At 38.7% G+C, this 16,895-nt stretch overlaps 1 pseudogene; it reads left to right on the plus strand.

Annotated features, from left to right (window-relative positions):
- Positions 1-5,472: 5,472 nt before the first annotated feature.
- On the plus strand, positions 5,473-16,853 carry LOC126728422 (16 kDa phloem protein 1-like; annotated as a pseudogene).
- Positions 16,854-16,895: the final 42 nt, after the last annotated feature.

Genomic DNA, 16,895 nt, shown 5'->3' on the forward strand with positions numbered 1-16,895 from the left:
ACTTTTGTGTAAGCTTCGGACAACTCACCATTCAGTGTTTCTATCTCACATTTGGCCTCCCTATATCGAATTAGGAGACTTTTGTAGTTCTCCTCAGCCTTCTTCATTTTTCTCACAGCAGCCTTGGCCACCCTTGTGTATTCACCCGACTTCTCCAAGAGTGAGTTATAATTCTCTTGAAGATTTGCTGTGCTTTCTTCTTCTTCAGCTTCTGATTCTTCAACAATTCCTAGTGATTCATCATCACTATGTTCTCCAAGGTCTCGTACAAGCAAATTCAACTCATCCGAAGACTCAACATGAGCAATAGTCATAAAAGCTGAATAGTTCCCCTCTCCATCACAGCTCTCTTCAGATTCTGAGTTAGACGAGTCTGAGTCACTCAAGGTCGTGGCATACACTTTGCCTTTCGATTTCAAATAATTCGGACATTCCTTCTTAAAGTGTCCATGCCCGTTACATTCAAAACAAGTGACACCTTGTGTGGGTTGGGATTCTTTTCCATCTTTCTTTTTGAAATCCCTCTTCTCCCTTCCAGAACTTTGGAATTTTCTCTTATCATCAAATTTGCCATTATTTTTGAATTTCAAAAACTTTCTGAAATTTTTAACAAGATAGGCTACATCTTTGTCAACCACATCTTCTCCCGATGAGTCTTGATCTTCCACCTTCTCATTAATGGTCTTTAGAGCAAGAGATTTACTCTTCCGTTGATTGGGCAGCGACATCTCATAAGTCTGCAGAGAACCAACCAGCTCCTGTACTTTGATGTCATCAAGATCCTTGCTCTCTTCAATGGCTGTCACTTTAGCACGAAAACTTTCCGGCAATGATCGAAGGATCTTCCTTACAATCTTTGAGTCCTCCGTTTTCTCCCCCAAGTTAAACTTACTGACAACCACCTCATTTAGCTTCCCATAGAAAGAGTCAAAAGACTCATCCTCACTCATTTTAAGCTCCTCAAATCGAGTGGTCAGCATTTGTAACTTGGTGTCTTTCACTTTCTTCGTGCCTTCATAAGTGGTTTCCAGAATCTCCCATGCTTCTTTGGCAATGGTAATGTGAGAAATCCTGTGAAATTCATCTGGAGACACACCACAGAAAATAGCATTGAGTGCTTTACTGTTAGCATTAGATGCAGCAAGTGCTGCCTTATCCCATGTGGATTTGGCTGCCTCAGGTTTGGTCCAACCAATCTCAACAGCATCCCAAACGGATTCATCAATAGAACACAGAAAAGCTCTCATACGAACCTTCCAAAAAGCATAATTACTACCATCAAAATATGGAGGTGCATTTAGGGATTGAGACCTATCCATCTCAAAAGGGAGTCAAGGATCACACAATGGTAATGAAATCAACAGCAGTGTACCCGCTCTGATACCAATTGAAAGTTCAAAAACGTGTACAAAACACCTTTGAACGTTTAGACCCCCAAAAATACAACTTAACCAACTCAAGCAATATGTCAAACAACTAGTGTGCGGAAACTTAACACATGCTATAATATGAAATTGGTTATAAACTATCTAAGCCTTATCAAAATAAAACCACAGTAGATAATGTAAAGGCAGAGATAGAGAGGAAGGAAGATGCAAACACACAGACAACACGCGATGTGTTATCGAAGAGGAAACCGAAGTCCTCGGCGAAAAACCTCTTCGCCGCCCTCCAAGCGGTAATCAATCCACTAGAAAATACAGTTGGGATACAAGGACAGCAATAGACCCTCCAAGCCTAATCTACCCAGTGCACCTAAGCCCTCCAAGCTTCTTGCTCCAACGAGGTTGCGTCGAACCTTTTTCTTTTCTAGCTTCCCGGATTCCTCTACTAGACCGTAGCATCAACCAATGAAGATTGGCTCCTTCCTAACTGCTTCCCAGAACTCCAAACGACTGTCTCACAGAGATGATAATGGTGAGAACCAGGTTTGGTATAATGCCTCTCAAGGATTTGACAATGGAGAGGAAGAGAGTTGAGGAATATGATGAGACTCTAAGGTATAGATTGTGGGTAAAGCAATCTGATTTTTCTTTAGGGTTTCTCTCTCAAAATTCTCTCTGGAAGCCCTCTTTCAATCGTGGGTTAAAGGGGTATTTATACTGGAGTGGGAGAGGAATGTGAAACGTCAGGTTTTGGCAAAACAGGGGTGGCTCGCGGCTTGACCTCGCGGCTTGACCAAGTCGCGAGATCCAGTCGCGAGTTAACCGTATGGCCAGTTGTCCTGTTTTGTCCTGTAGTGCTCCAGCTAGCATGACTGTTCATCTTCCAGCATGCTTGGCACGTGTGCAGCTTCTGGCGACTTGCAGCCGCGAGTCCACCCGCGAGTCCCAGCCGCGACTCTCTGTTTTCTTGCACACTCTTGAGCAATCTTCACTCTATCTCACTCACTACCCTTACAACAAACCCACCTAAATACAGGGTTACTAAATGCTGAATTACAAGCAAATTTGGCACGGAATAAAGCCAATTAGATGGTTGAATAAATTCAACCTTACATCCTTTGAGAACCTTTTCAATTGCAGGTGTAATATTCTTACCATCTCTAAAGTTCATAATGGCTTACAACTTACAAGTTCAGAGGGGGGAATTATCAGCTCTTTGCGTTTGGATTTTCTACCTTGTTTACTATGTCTAGCTACCAGCCTTGTAACTTAGTGATTGACATTACCTTTTCTCCTTTATGAGGAGAATCAAGGTTCCAATCCCTCTCTACTGCACTTGTTATAACAATTGGATTAAAAAAAAAAAAAAACACAATGTTTACTTTGTCTCTGTTTGCTAGAATGCTACTGCTAAAACGTATGAAGTAAATTAGATTTGTTATTATTGAACTCAATTGAAAGATTGTTGCTTCCTAGGTATTGAACTAATTCATGGCTTTTATACCTTTTTGTCGCCCCCATCTCGCCAAACGGAAGGGAAATGGGAACGTGAAAAAAGTAAAATATTTGCATTTGTCTTTATGAAAATGACATGCATTTGTTAATTTAAGACTTGGGATAAATTTTTTAGTTATTTACATATTGTCAGTAAAAGGCTACAATGAGAGTACTCTCGTTATATCGATGATGGACTGTTTCAACTTATGTACACCAAATACTTATGGGGCAGGAATATGGCGACAATTGTATCAAGATGGACTCATTGGAAAAAGTTAATCAAAGATATGCAACTTTGCATGCAATAATCAAATAATCATTCCCCTAATTATAAGATTTAAGAAAGCAAGCAAAATGTGGATGATATCAAATATCACTGGCCCCTTTTGTAAATCAATCAGTTCTTCATCAAACCTGCCTAAGGAGGAGTAAAACTGAAACTAATTATATTTCAACTTCGTATTCCCAGTTCAAGATTAGTGGTAGACATTTTGACAATGTTTTCAAACATCACTACTAGTTGGCAACTGGCAATCTCGAAAGCTATGGAAATTGTCAATGAATTGATTGATGAGAGATCCAATGGATGGGTAAATGAGCATATTTTTTCAAAAAAAAAAAAAAAAAAAAGGAGTGCCCAATCCATTTATAAAGATTGTCTACGATGTAGAAATTCATTAACGCAATGGCAAGAAAGGCTATTTCTTATAACAAAAGGCATTGACTTCCATATTTCTTAATTCATATTTCATGCAATGCGGAAAAGGAAGGACTGGGTTTGGTGGCAACCTTTATTTACAGGGGACCATTAACATTTTATGGACTTGGAAGGATTTTCAAAGGGAAAACTTCCAATAGTTGATTGCTAAAGAAAATATACTTTTTACGAAGAAATCTATGTATACTTGCAAATACTGAGAGAACATGCTATCTATTCTCTTGTACCTTAGTGCTTCATAACATATAAATAAACTCAAATTTAATTGTTCCTTATATTGCACTATTATTAATGGGAGGTATTTCACCGACTCTGATTGATTTTGGAGATATATGTCTTTATTTTGACAATGTTATGGAAGCAACTACATTCATATCAAAGTTATACCGGTCCATATAAAAGAAGTTTGATGCGCTTAGAAAAATATGAATAGCTTTAACCTAAACCCCAACATAACTTTAATATGATGGGCAATGTATACTTTGAAGTTTGAACTTGCAATGTTTACTTTGAAGTAAAAAAATGAAAAAAAGTTTACTTTGAAGAAGTAAATTATATTTTTTACTTTGAAGAAATATAAGTAAATCATATAGACCGGAATAACTTTGATATGAAATGTTTACTTTTAAACATTGCATCAGAGTTTTGTAAACTTTGCATCGACATATGATTTACTCATATTTTTTTACTTTCAAACATTGCATCAAGTTTACTTTTAAGAGTTTACTTTGAAAAAGTAAATCATATAGACCGGTATAACTTTGATTTACTTTTAAAAAATTATGATTTACTTATAACTTTAACATCGTATTTTTTTACTTTGAAGAAGTAACTCAAGTGCCGCACAGCTAAAAAATGAAAAAAGTTTTAAATCATCATTCTCACCATAAAATTGCCCCCTCCAGAAGAATTTGTTAGGATGATAAGGTTCAATAAAATAAATAGGAAGAGACCTGCATAACTAATTCTTTAATGATCATGTCAACAATAAATTGTTTAAATTCAAGTTTTTGTAGTTTAAAATAATACATAAAAGATGAGTTTATGGATTGAATGATAAATAATATCCAATTAACATGAAAATTGGTATAAATATAAAGAACATATAAAGCGTGTAATTTAAGGGTGAGATTTTTAAAACATGTATTTTATATCAAGTTATTCGATGTAATATTACTTAGAGTTATACTAAGTGTACTTGAACTCAACGCATTGAAAGATAGGTTTTTAAACTAGATCAATACTAGAGCTCTCTTTTTGCAAATTTCTTCAAGAGACTAAATGTTTAGATTAGGTTATTTTTCATGTAATTTGAGTAGAATATATTTTAGGACATTCAATTTACTCCTGTTGTTTTGTCAACAAATTATTAAATGGGGAGATTGTTAAGGTCATATTTTTGCATATTGGCAAACACATGATGAAATACACTTTATATGTAGTTGAATCTTAGTTTAAGTGTGTTCAAGGATTGTCCAATTGGTATTATTTGAAGACACAAGACTATACAAAAAACTATTCAAGAAAACAAGACTTTGATACCTCTCTCTACCTGTTGATCTATCGAGAATAAATGAATCTCGATACTTAGCTTGACACCTCTCGAACTATAGAGTTACGAGAAAACTTAATAGTAATTTTTGTTTCAACCTATGATAACTTGGTCCAACTTAGGATTCGTGCACTAGGGTTCCAGAACATATAATTTGATTGAGAGAGAGTAAGGGAGAGGATTGCTTTTAAATCAGAGTCTTGCATTTGTTCCTTAAGATTTTGCCTCTAAAGTTCAAATTTTAAATTGTTTGAAGACTGCACCAAACCAAATATGTATAGGGTATGCTGCTTATAGTCACAGCCTCTTCTTTAGAAATAATGAGATATACCATTATTGGTGTAGGTCAAGGTGGATATCCAATGTGGAATGAGAAAAATACATTCAGGGTAGAGCATCCAAACAAGGAGACCAATACAAACTTATTCTAAACATCATGGATAAGGACGCATTCTCTGCTGATGACTTCATTGGGCAAGCCACGGGATACATCATAACATCATGTCTCTTTGTTACATTCTATGTACCTTATTAAGAGTTTCATAAATACTTCTCCAAAAGGTATAATTTCTTATGTGGCTTGGAGCCATTAGAAAAGACATTTAGACTTAAACAGTGAGGTAATTGATAGGAGAGACTGGGGGATAATGTAGAGCATGAAAAGCAAATCTTGATGTGCAATATATATATAGGGGATATTGGGCTTTTGCCCTTATTTTGTAAAAAATCTAGCATAATGTCCTTGTTTTGAAACTATTTAAGTTTGTGTCGTTGTTTTAGTACTCAATTTTCGATTTTAAATAATCGAGTTACAAGTGGAACTCAACATTAGCAATGTTGAGTTCTATGCATATTTTTCCACTTAATTTAAAAAAATAAATAAATTAAGGTGAAAGTTCAAAAACGTGTACAAAAACACTTTTGAACGTTTAGACCCCCAAAAACCAACTTAACCAACCCAAGCAATATGTCAAACAACTAGTGTGCGGAAACTTAACATATGCTATAATATAGAATTGATTAAACAACTATCTAAGCCACAACAAAATAAACCACAGCAGATAATGTAAAGGCAGAGATAGAGAGGAAGGAAGATGCAAACACAGAGATAACACCAGATATGTTATCGAAGAGGAAACCGAAGACCTCGGCGAAAAACCTCTCCGCCGCCCTCCAAGCGGTAATCAATCCACTAGAAAATACAGTTGGGATACAAGGACAGCAATAGACCCTCCAAGCCTAATCTACCCAATGCACCTAAGCCCTCCAAGCTTCTTGCTCCAACGAGGTTGCGCCGAACCTTTTTCTTTTCTAGCTTTCCGGATTCCGCTACTACACCGTAGCATCAACCAATGAAGATTGGCTCCTTCCTAACTGCTTCCCAGAACTCCAAACGACTGTCTCACAGAGATGATAATGGTGAGAACCAGGTTTGGTATAAAGCCTCTCAAGGATTTGACAATGGAGAGGAAGAGAGTGAGGGAATTTGATGAGACTCTAAGGTAGAGATTGTGGATGAAACAATCTGGTTTTTCTTTAGGGTTTCTCTCTCAAAATTCTCTCTGGAAGCTCTCTTTCAATCGTGGGTTAAAAGGGTATTTATACTGGAGTGAAGAGGAATGCGAAACGTCAGGTTTTTCCAAAACAGGGGTGGCTCGCGGCTTGACTAAGTCGCGAGTTCCAGTCGCGAGTTAACCGTATGGCCAGTTGTCCTGTTTTGTCCTGTAGTGCTCCAGCTAGCATGACTGTTCATCTTCCAGCATGCTTGGCACGTGTGCATCTTCTGGCGGGTTGAAGCCGCGAGTCCACCCGCGAGTCCCAGCCGCGACACTCTGTTTTCTTGCACACTCTTGAGCAATCTTCACACTATCTCACTCACTACCCTTACAACAATCCCACCTAAATACAGGGTTACTAAATGCTGAATTACAAGCAAATTTGGCACGGAATAAAGCCAATTAGATGGTTGAATAAATTCAACCTTACAATCTCCCCCTTTGGCTATTCCGTGACAAAACCCTAAAACAGACTCTAGACTTAACATGTGAGTTGAGAACAGTTGATCAAAACTCACTCACACCTAACTCTAGAAGCTGTGAAGCACTTGAATCATATGAACATAAACTCCTGAAACACAACAATACACGATGATCATTGTAAGCAGAAAATTATAAATGCATATGAAACAGGCAATATGAGATCAAGTAAAGATGGAGTTAATAAACAAACCATGGCTTGATCAACCAAGTGAACACCACAAGGTAGTGATCACAGTGCTCATTCACACTTGGAATGAACACAAGGACATACAAGTTAACAAGCACAAGGCAAGACACTTGTATGCTCAACACTCAACCAATGCATAGCACACAAGGCATATGCATCTAGGAACAATCCTACAAGGGCACAAGAGTGACAGTACATAGACCAAAATGCAGAACATTTAGATTAAGTACTGATTTCAACATAGCATAAAGGCTGCACTTAAGCATGGTACATACCATAAAGCCTACAAACTATGCATTAAACAATAACCCTAAAAGCTTACAAAAGCAAATGGGTACAAACCAACAAATACCTGAAAAACATCATCAACATATATTAAAGTTTAAACCAAGAGTCTATGAAATGAGTTAGAAACAGCTGTACACCAAAACACAGTGTATCAAAACCATAAAAAAACACTAAAATACCCAAATCATAAACATATATAACCACATTACTCCCCCTCAACTAATTACTCCCCCTTAAGAGCTGCTTTTCTGCTTCTCAATCATCAATGAACTTTCTCCCCCTTTTTGACATGGAATGGCCAAAGGGTCACTTGTCATGCTGAGTTGTGAAGCTGTCAAGTGTAGCAGCCAAGACATCAATCTGGTCTTGCATGGCTCTCATCCTGTCTGAATGCTCAGTTTGGACTGCCCTGATCCCATCAAGCCTTTCCAGAATGATCTGGAAAGCATCTGGAGGTGTGTCTGCAGAAGTTGAAGCTCTGTGTCTTTTGCCACTTCTCCTAGGTGTTGAAATTGATGCAAGCCCTGCTGCCTCTGCTTCAGTCTCCATTGGAGCAGCCTCTCCTTCATCACCTTCATCTTCCTCTCCTGGAAGCCTAACACTTATCCTTTTGCAGGTGAGCTTGTTGATTGCAGAGGGTGTAGACATGGGACTGATGTCTTGAGGGATTGGAACACCCTTATTCCTAAAAATCCTCATAAGCAAACTTGGAAAGATCAATTTAGGCCTAGAGGTTGTTCTAGTCTCATCCACAATGGTGTCATAAATGTGGGAACTTATGTCTATGAAGTTCTTTTCCTTGAGATCCATCAGAAAGACTGCTCTAGCACAGTTGATTGTGGTCAATTTCCTAATGGGATAGAGGTTAAACATCATAATTATTGTAAGGCACCTCATGTCCACTGGAAAGGCAGTGGTATTCAAACATTTCCCTTCTCTCTGTCCACCTATCCTTTGTTGAATTGTTTCAATAGACACACTCCTATCCTTGTAATTGATAAATTCTTCATCATCTAATCCTTCAAGCCCTAATGCATCATCTATGACATGAGCATCTAAGACAAACTCTTTACCCCTCACCCAGCAACTCAATTCATTATCCTTTATCACAGCATTTGAGTAGAATTCCCTAATTAAGGGTTCACACACAACAGGAAAACCACTCAGAAGCTTTTCCCATCCTCTTCCTTCAAAACAACCGGGAATAAAAGTTTGCCTTAAGTCCTCCAAATCCACAAATCTCTCTTGAATGATTCCTGCATTCAAGAAGTTATCCTTGTATCTCTCAAAGTGGTGGACTGACCTAAACAATCTAGAATCCATCTTAAGTCTTTTGTCAGCCTTCTTCGCAGTAGATTTCTTCTTCTGAGGTGAAGGTGCCATCTGTGAACAATCAGAAAAGGCCACAACAACATATAGCAATATATGTGCAGAACCAGTCAGAACCATGTAGTAAACAGAGAGAGATATCAACCAAACAAATGAACTTCAAACACTTAAACAGCAAGCTATTTAGTTCAAACATATGGATAAACCAAGCCTAGGATAGGAAACACATGAACAACATGGTGAAACTATCCTGAAGGCAGATAAATGACATTGAGGCAGATAATGGAAAAATGATATGACACTCAAACAATATATTGATCCAAACAGAAGCTACCCACAGATAGACACACTAGAACATGCAAATCTAGCACAGTAAAACTCACAACCTCAAAGATCAAAGATCAGATTGAAATACAAGAAACACATAGCTAAGCACAAGATGAAGAGCAAAAAGCATATGACAATCATTTAACACACACTATAGCAACAGCATCCACAAGCTAAGCAAGAACAAGGAGCAGAGACCGAAACACAAACCCATTTCAGAAACTCAATCATATGCGAAAAATCAAGGGTAAAAGCACAGAATCAAGTAGAAAAGAGTGAAAATCAGAAAACCCATACCTGTAACTTGACGATTTTGAGCTGCAAGAGTGCAACACAAGAGATTGGAAAAGGGAGCACGGAGTGTTTGGGAGGGAGAGTGTTTAGAGAGAAGATGAACAGTCACAAAAATTCGAGGGAAAAACTGAAAAAGTTTAAAAACTGCTCCTGTTTCTGCAAAACACGCGATTTTCGCGACTGGATTAAGTCGCCACACAGTCGCCAGCTCAAGCCGCCAAAGCACTCAAGAACAAAATTTTGAAAAATTTTTCTAAGTGTTTTTCGCGACTGGAAGGTCTACCCGCGAGTGAGTCGCGAGCTGAGCCGCGAAAATCTCTGAGTGAATCTCGCGACTGAACCTTCCACTCGCGAACAAGTCGCCAAAACTGACCAGCGAAGATGCGACTGAGTCTCGCGACTTGACACACCCGCGACTGAGCCGCCAAAACAGGGCAAAACAGTTTTTTTTTTTTTTTTTTTTTTTGAAATTTTTCAGATTTTTCAACAAAATACTTTCCAAAAACACCTAAAACACTCAAAAATCTTTTTTTGCTTGAATTAACAAAGATTGAGCATGTGAAAACACATTTTATCAAGTACAATCACACAAATGAATATGGCATTTATCGAACATAAACTTGTGTGTTGTGTGTGGATATCAACAATGAAATAGTCCTTTGTCTAATGTGAAGCTTCAATGATCAATTCAACCAAGGCATACACAATTAGCACTAGATCATGTGACCAATCTCAATTATAGAAATATGAATATATGACCTCCCACATAACTTGATAACATAACTTGGAGCTTTTCATTTGACTCCACTTTCAATCATAACATATGATCTTTTTGATCTTTTTGAGACAATCATCTCTCATTGTGAGAGGGATATATAACATTTCTCTTTGAAGAACAGGCCTTTGGCCTTTTTGAAAGAAATTTCACTTTTAATATAAGGTCGCTTACCCTTTTTCCTAGTCAAATACTAGAATGTGCGACAGGCTTTTGCAGCTCAATATCTCTTTTCATTTGGAGATTTACATTTTGTGAGCTCTTTTTAGCAAAACAAAAATAAAAAGTGGGAAGAGATATAGACACAAGTCTATGCATGTTTCAAGATCAACATAACCATTCACTAATCATTCATGACAAGCTTGAAGATCTATTTACAACAATCACATAGATTTCAAGATTTTTCCCATAGTGATATGAGTGCATGAAAACAAGCAATGCTCGAAAATGCACAAAGCCATTAGCACAAAGGTACAAGGCAAAACGAGTTTTAAGACAAAACTTAACAGAGTCAATCAAGCTTTTTGATTTTCAAATTTTTATGTAATTTTTGGATTTTTGACTCAAGAAACAAAAAGATTGATAAAACACACTTAAGAAATATTCACAAACAAACAACCAAAATCAAAAACAACAAGCATACCAAACAAACATAGTCACAAAGCATAGGAAGTATTAATGCATGGACATGTTGTAATGCTTATGCATGAGTACCCCTTTTCACCCACACGTCACTTGCGTTTGGGGTGATTTCCTTAAAGGATTGGGTACGGGAGTTAGGGCTTTCAAACCTTCGTGAGAAGCTTTCCAAGCAGTTGGTGAATGCACCAATCATCTTCATCACGTCCATCATTCCGGGATCTCCAATTTGCTCTCTAGGTTGATCCCCTGCCCAAGTTCTCCTATCAATTCTTGGTCCTCCTGACCTTTGAGGAGTTACACTGTTCTTTGCTCTCAGCTTTTGGCAATTTGGTCGAGTGTGCCCTTGAAGTCCGCAATAATGGCACACATACATTCCTCTAGGACCTCTTTGTGGTCGAGGACGTGACTTGGCACGAGATTCAGACCTGCCCACAGACTGATTACGATGATTCAGCATCCGTTGGTCCACCACATTCTTCTTCTCCTCCACCTTGAGCTTCACACCAGTAGAGTCAGCTACAACTGGATCTTTGGCCTTTACAAACTTCACTTCTTTAGTGACATTTCCAGTTGAACTACTTCCTCCGGTATATCCCAGTCCGGATTTGTCTGAGAAGCTCTTTTGAGATGATATAACATCATCTAGCTTCTTGGTGGTGACCCTTTCTATTTTTGCATTTGCTTGAACAACCTCACTTTCAAGAAATCTCACTTTAGTGTAAGCTTCGGAGAGCTCACCATTCAAAGTTTCAATCTCGCATTTGGCCTCCCTATACCGGATTAGGAGACTTTTGTAGTCCTCCTCAGCCTTCTTCATCTTTCTCACAGCAGCCTTGGCCACCCTTGTGTATTCACCAGATTTGTCCAAAAGTGAGCTGTAATTTTCTTGAAGAGTTGCTGTGCTTTCTTCTTCTTCAGCTTCTGATTCTTCAACAATTCTTAGTGATTCATCATCACTATGTTCTCCAAGGTCTTGTACAAGCAAATTTAACTCATCCGATGACTCAACATGAGCAATAGTCATGAAAGCTGAATAGTTCCCTTCTCCATCACAGCTCTCTTCAGATTCTGAGTCGGACGAGTCTGAATCACTCAAGGTCGTGGCATACACCTTGCCTTTCGATTTCAAATAATTAGGACATTCCTTCTTGAAGTGTCCATGCCCGTTGCATTCAAAACAAGTGACACCTTGTGTGGATTGGGATTCTTTTCCATCTTTCCTTTTGAAATCCCTCTTCTCCCTTCCAGAATTTTGGAATTTTCTCTTATCATCAAATTTTCCATTGTTTTTGAATTTCAAAAACTTCTTGAAATTTTTAACTAGATAGGCTACATCCTTGTCCACCATATCTTCTCCCGATGAGCCTTGATCTTCCACCTTCTCATTAGTGGTCTTTAGAGCAAGGGATTTGCTCTTCCGTTGATTGGGCAGCGACATCTCATAAGTCTGCAGAGAACCGACCAGCTCTTGTACTCTGATGTCGTCAAGATCCTTGCTCTCTTCAATGGCTGTCACTTTAGCACGAAAACTCTCCGGCAATGATCGGAGGATCTTCCTTACAATCTTTGAGTCCTCCATCTTCTCCCCCAAGTTAAACTTACTGACAACCACTTCATTTAACTTCCCATAGAAAGAGTCGAAAGACTCATCCTCACTCATCTTGAGCTCCTTAAACCGAGTGGTCAGCATTTGTAACTTGGTATCTTTCACTTTCTTCGTGCCTTCATAAGTTGTTTCCAGAATCTCCCATGCATCTTTGGCAATGGTAATGTGAGAAATCCTGTGAAATTCATCTTGAGACACACCACAGAAAATAGCATTTAGTGCTTTACTGTTAGCATTAGATGCAGCAAGTGCTGCCTTATCCCATGTGGATTTGGCTGCCTCAGGTTTGGTCCAACCAATCTCAACAGCATCCCACACGGATTCATCAATAGAGCATAAAAAAGCTCTCATACGAACCTTCCAAAACGCATAATTACTTCCATCAAAATATGGAGGTGCATTAAGGGATTGAGACCTATCCATCTCAAAAAGAAAGGGAGTCAAGGATCACACAATGGTAATGAAACCAAACAGCTGTGTACCTGCTCTGATACCAATTGAAAGTTCAAAAACGTGTACAAAAACACTTTTGAACGTTTAGACCCCCAAAAACCAACTTAACCAACCCAAGCAATATGTCAAACAACTAGTGTGCGGAAACTTAACATATGCTATAATATAGAATTGATTAAACAACTATCTAAGCCACAACAAAATAAACCACAGCAGATAATGTAAAGGCAGAGATAGAGAGGAAGGAAGATGCAAACACAGAGATAACACCAGATATGTTATCGAAGAGGAAACCGAAGACCTCGGCAAAAAACCTCTCCGCCGCCCTCCAAGCGGTAATCAATCCACTAGAAAATACAGTTGGGATACAAGGACAGCAATAGACCCTCCAAGCCTAATCTACCCAATGCACCTAAGCCCTCCAAGCTTCTTGCTCCAACGAGGTTGCGCCGAACCTTTTTCTTTTCTAGCTTTCCGGATTCCGCTACTACACCGTAGCATCAACCAATGAAGATTGGCTCCTTCCTAACTGCTTCCCAGAACTCCAAACGACTGTCTCACAGAGATGATAATGGTGAGAACCAGGTTTGGTATAAAGCCTCTCAAGGATTTGACAATGGAGAGGAAGAGAGTGAGGGAATTTGATGAGACTCTAAGGTAGAGATTGTGGATGAAACAATCTGGTTTTTCTTTAGGGTTTCTCTCTCAAAATTCTCTCTGGAAGCTCTCTTTCAATCGTGGGTTAAAAGGGTATTTATACTGGAGTGAAGAGGAATGCGAAACGTCAGGTTTTTCCAAAACAGGGGTGGCTCGCGGCTTGACCTCGCGGCTTGACTAAGTCGCGAGTTAACCGTATGGCCAGTTGTCCTGTTTTGTCCTGTAGTGCTCCAGCTAGCATGACTGTTCATCTTCCAGCATGCTTGGCACGTGTGCATCTTCTGGCGGGTTGAAGCCGCGAGTCCCAGCCGCGACACTCTGTTTTCTTGCACACTCTTGAGCAATCTTCACACTATCTCACTCACTACCCTTACAACAATCCCACCTAAATACAGGGTTACTAAATGCTGAATTACAAGCAAATTTGGCACGGAATAAAGCCAATTAGATGGTTGAATAAATTCAACCTTACATAAGGGAACCTCGACTTCGCTAAAGTCAAGTTTCAATTAAAAATTTACATATAACTTGATTTTGAGGATATTGAGTTTTATGTCAAACTCACTTTTGTTAAAATCTACATCCAAATTAGTACAAAGTCTGTTAAAAAAGACACCATACAATTATCCTCCAAAGCCTTAGCTAAGTCCATAGTCGGATTTGCAAACATAATGTAATCTAGCTCTTGGTCAGCCCCTAGTCTAGCCATCAAATCAGTGAACTGGTTAGCCTGGCGGTAGCAATGTTTAACTTGAACTTGCTGAAATATGGTCATCAAATGCCTGCAATCATCCAAAATAGGAGATATTATATGATTTACATAGTCAGAATTTTGAAAGACATCCACAACCACTTTGGCATCTATCTTAACAATAAGGTAGGGGATATTCAAGCTACAACACAACATAAGACCATCCCTAAGCCCCCAAAGTTCAGTAGCAAAACTATTGGTTGTTCCTACATGTCTTGTGAAACCTGCAACCCAATTCCCATGCTCATCCCTAACTACTCCTCCACATCCAGCCTGCTCCATGCAACCTATAACCGAGCCATCAGTGTTCAATTTTTTCCACCCTATAGGTGGTTTCTCCCACCGGATTCTCTTGCTAATTTTGCAGGCTGGGTTTCGTGGTGAAGTGATACAATACATATACTCTGCAGCTTGGTTGTAAATCTCCCTATACAAGTTGTCCTTCCTCACATACTAGAAGAGTTTTCCATTTGTAACAACTATGTGGAGGATTTAATGGCAGTAGGAGTGGAGAATGGAACTGCTGAGTTATACCCTCACAAATATAGTGTGGTTTGCAAAGTCCAAAGTTATTGTGGAGAGATTGAAGTTTGTAAGGTTGAATTTATTCAACCATCTAATTGGCTTTATTCCGTGCCAAATTTGCTTGTAATTCAGCATTTAGTAACCCTGTATTTAGGTGGGCTTGTTGTAAGGGTAGTGAGTGAGATAGAGTGAAGATTGCTCAAAAGTGTGCAAGAAAATAGAGACTCGCGGCTGGGACTCGCGGGTGACTCGTAGCTGCAAGCCGCCAGAAGCAGCACACGTGCCAAGCATGTTGGAAGATGAACAGTCATGCTAGCTGGAGCACTACAGGACAAAACAGGACAACTGGCCATACGGTTAACTCGCGACTGGATCTCGCGACTTAGTCAAGCCGCGAGCCACCCCTGTTTTGTAAAACCTGACGTTTCACATTCCTCTCCCACTCCAGTATAAATACCCCTTTTACCCACGATTGAAAGAGAGCCTCCAGAGAGAATTTTGAGAGAGAAACCCTAGAGAAAAACAAGATTGATTCATCCACAATCTTCACCTAAGAGACTCTTCAAATTCCTCTACTCTCTTCCTCTCCATTGATACATCCTTGAGAGGTTCTTGGCCAAATCCTTTTCTCACCATACCCATATCTGTGAGAAGGTTTATTTGGTGCTTTGGGAAGCAGTTAGGAAGGAACCAATCTACATTGGTTGATGCTATGGTCAAGTAGCGGAATCCGGTAAGCTAGAAAAGAAAAAGGTTCGACGCAACCTCGTTGGAGCAAGAAGCTTGGAGGGCTTAGGTGCACTGGGTAGATTAGGCTTGGAGGGTCTATTGCTGTCCTTGTATCCCAACTACATTTTCTAGTGGATTATTGACCGCTTGGAGGGCGGCGGAGAGGTTTTACTCCGAGGGCTTCGGTTTCCTCTTCGATAACACATCGTGTGTTGTCCTTGTGTTTGCATCTCTCTTCCCTTTAGCTTTGCCTTTTATTTTCTGCTATGAATGTGATTTATAATTGGCTTAGATTGATTTTCAATTCTGTTTATAGCTTATGTTAAGTTTTCGCACACTAGTTGTTTGACATAAAGCTTGAATTGGTTAAGTTGTAATTTGGGGGTCTAAACGTTCAAAGGTGTTTATACACGTTTTTGAACTTTCAAAGTTGGTGTCACTTTCACTCGAAATGTATTTTTGAATCTTATATATATGAGCTAGGAGCTGGTTGCTTCGACTATTAAAATAAGAATAGCAAAAAACATTGTGCTGTATATATGCACCTTCTCCTCTTGAAAGAATAGAGTGAACGGTGAGATTTTCATTTCAAGGCCTATTGAATGAGTGCCTGTTAACTTAGAAAAGTGTGTTTAGGTACAATTCAATTCAATTTAGAAATATAAGGTATGATTGTTAAGGAACTATATCTAAGTTTTGCTGATTTATGATATTGTACCTCTACTACAAAATTACATATTTACTTCTAAGATGTATGCTACTCATATACTTATAATAAATAGTGATTTATATATATATACACACACTTATAATAAATAAAAATAATGCTGTAATTTCTTTTTTTCTTTTTTTCTTTTTTTGGTGATAAAAAGTTCCGTTAATTATGTTTTTGCTTGAGATTGAAATGGTTGGTGCATGGAGTGATAAATGATGCATTGAGTTCCATAAGCCAAAGGAGTACATGACATCTTAATTACAATTTCTTGTTTGATTAATGTGGTTTTTCATTTTTTAAATATTGTAGGTAGAAAAGCATTATCATGGAGAAGAGTTGGGAGGATGGAAGCAAAGCTATGACTGCTAGTTTATCAAATATAGTTTGGTGCATGGTTGTCAAAATCCCAATCTGGATCCTACAATC

This window comes from Quercus robur, chromosome 5 (genome assembly GCF_932294415.1).
Source record: "Quercus robur chromosome 5, dhQueRobu3.1, whole genome shotgun sequence".
Taxonomy (NCBI): domain Eukaryota; kingdom Viridiplantae; phylum Streptophyta; class Magnoliopsida; order Fagales; family Fagaceae; genus Quercus; species Quercus robur.